The following is a 2,776-nucleotide window of genomic DNA, read 5'->3' as shown; positions in this document are numbered from 1 at the left end:
CCCAGCCCGGCCCGGCCCGGCCCGGCGGGTCCTCCCCGGGGGCGGTACCCCGCTCCCAGCCCGCCCCCTCCCCGGGGGCGGTGCTCCGGCAGCGGAGAACGGGATTTAAAAGCGCCTGGTCTTTTTTTTTTCTTTTTCTTTTAAAATTTTCGTTTAATTTAATTTTATTTTATTTTAGACAGCTTCCAGATACCCGATCGTTACAATGCTGTTTGTGCAGGACAAACGAATTTTCAATGCCGAAATGTGCAAGCTGTTTGTCTCCAACTGCTCAGCAGGGCAGGCTCAAGCACTTGTGATGGCTTTACTCTCTGTACAATCAGTTCTGTGCAGTGATGACTGTATATAAATAATATATATACATACTGCAGAGTATACACAATTGTTTTCAGTGTCAGTTACAAGAGAAAAAAATATTTTCCATTGTTATTCTACATGAACACTTCAATAGGAAGTTCCAGCTGTTGTGTTGGCATGACCTGCAACTTCAGGAGAAAAAGGAGAGGCAAATAGACCTGTTCAGACCTCCAAACTTGACTCTGTGATAAATTACAGAGGATAGAAATACCAGCCCACAGAATACCAATTATTTGACATCAGTACACTTGTGATTCTTGCTCCAATGAAAATAGAAAAGCTATGAGCTTGCATTACATAACTAAGACAAACCATGTATGGTTCAGCCTTTTCTCCAAATGTTTGTGGACAATAGGCTTATGGTTTTAGGCAAGGAAGATGAAGATTATGAGTTGGTCCTTGCACTCTTCATACATAAACAGCTCTGTAAAGGTGCAAAGACTTTGGCAAACACCTACATTTCATGCTTAAGAGCTAAAGCATGCATTTTGTAGAGTTTGGGCATGATACATATTCTGTTTATTAAGGTTGATGTGAAAAAAGGATTTTCAACCACTAAGGATGTTTCTGTAATACTGTTAAATTATTAGCAACATCCCTAAAGTTTAGCAGGCCTCAGGTGTGAGATTAATGAAAAAAACTGTCCTTGTAGCTCACCCTTGATGCTGTTACACAGGCCCTGAACCTCTGCACTGACAAATGAGAGAACAATGGCAGCAGCCTACACGGCCAATGAAGTGTTGGGAAAAATGAGTTAATATGCATTGCAGTTTACTTTTAAAGTGGCACAAAGCTTTGTACAGATGGAAGTGTCAGTGCAAACACAAATATATGAGGTACCAATCATTCGGGTCAGATCTATTTATATGTATCTTGCGATCACTCTCTTAATTTCCCATTGTCAGAGAACTGGTACAGCTTGTCAGCCTGTAAGTAAAAACAAATTCAAACCAATTTTTCAGCATATTCAGTATCCGATCATTGTAATTTCCCAACAATTTAGTTTCTGAGCTTCCACTTCCAAGACTGTTTAATTTATTTTTACTTTTTAAAAACACAAGCATTAATTTTCAAGATTTGAGACTTGATTATAGGAAGAAGTTAAAACTGGACATGTCTATTGGAACAATAATTATAAATGGCTGAATATTTTAACACTGTTTGAAATTTTAATAACTACTCTCAGGAACACAGTTATTGCTATCTGGGGACTTAAAAATAAAATGAACCAACCAGAAGGCACAGACAGAACTGTTCCAACGGTGAAAGTTAAACAGATACAAACCAGCATTCCACCTACAATTAATCCTTCTGCATTTGAACACTCTTCAAGTTATCTACAGATTTCTCTTCCAGGCAACTACATGACATTTATGTGGAGATATGGATTTAAATGGCTGACTGTGGAAATTCTTTCTTGAAACGTTCCAGCTGCTCCTCCTGGAATATATTTGGTTGTTCAGTATTTAAGTCAAATATCCTGAAAAAATGAGAAAAAAAAAAGATCAGTATAAACTCACACTTCACAGAAATGTAGACTAGATGAAGCAACTGGGGTTTTTTTCCCATGCTAGAGTAAAATTAGGCACTAGCAAGTCTATAAAACCAGTATATTTGAGGTTAATACCCAGGGTTTTGTTGTTCATCCTGCAATATAGAATGGTATTCCTTTTACACAATGGTTAATAATTCACTGGATATACTAAAAAACTACCCACTGGCATTTACCTCAGTCTCCTAAATTGTGACTTTACAGGTGGCACAAAGCAGTGAAGAGCAGAGTTCCATGCTTCAAACTTTAAGCATAAGAAATTTCAGAGCCCTGAGGTCATCTGAACAGACTGTGATGCACTACTCATATGCTGCAGGGTTTGAAATGTCAGCATTGTACCAGACTGTCCAAACCCAAACCACATTTTGAGTTTGACAGTGTAGGCACTGAGCATAACTCAAATACTATGTTTGTGTAATTTGTTATAAATTAAAAGCATTTGTGTTCCTGTGACCTAACTCTGGTATAACACTCACTGTGACAAGGGTACATCATGATCTCCCAACACTCATTTCTAACATCAGCATGTTACTCATATCCAAAATTTAAATCCTGGCATCCATCCCTTACCTGTAGCTGTTGCACGTACACAGCGTCAGGTATTACAGGTCTTCGGGTTTATCTCCTTCAAATGAAAACTTGTGGAAGAAATTACCATGGCTTCTGTCTTAAGTCTTTTATGAATATTCATACTTATGATTCCTTCAAGAAATTAGTTTGTTTTTATTGCATCCTCCTTTGCCTCTCCCACGCGTCCCAGGTGTCCCCAAAAGGGACGCGATGTCCCCCCCGCTCCGCCCTTTGTCCCCCCCCCCGCCTCAGTGGGACGCCATGTCCCCCCCGCTCCCCCTTTCTCTCTCCCACACG

At 39.8% G+C, this 2,776-nt stretch overlaps 1 long non-coding RNA gene across 1 annotated transcript; it reads right to left on the bottom strand.

Moving 5' to 3' along the window:
• Nucleotides 1-1,212: 1,212 nt before the first annotated feature.
• On the bottom strand, nt 1,213-2,702 carry LOC113962282. Its single transcript, XR_003532499.1, has 3 exons — nt 2,480-2,702; nt 1,658-1,837; nt 1,213-1,284 (listed from the first exon to the last, which is right to left on the bottom strand). It is a non-coding gene; the product is annotated as an uncharacterized LOC113962282 (long non-coding RNA).
• Nucleotides 2,703-2,776: the final 74 nt, after the last annotated feature.

The sequence above is a fragment of the Neopelma chrysocephalum genome, unplaced genomic scaffold, assembly GCF_003984885.1.
Source record: "Neopelma chrysocephalum unplaced genomic scaffold, ASM398488v2 Primary Assembly neopelma1_138392, whole genome shotgun sequence".
Taxonomy (NCBI): domain Eukaryota; kingdom Metazoa; phylum Chordata; class Aves; order Passeriformes; family Pipridae; genus Neopelma; species Neopelma chrysocephalum.
Note: the sequence above shows the minus strand (reverse complement) of the source record. Positions and strands in the feature narration are given on the sequence as shown.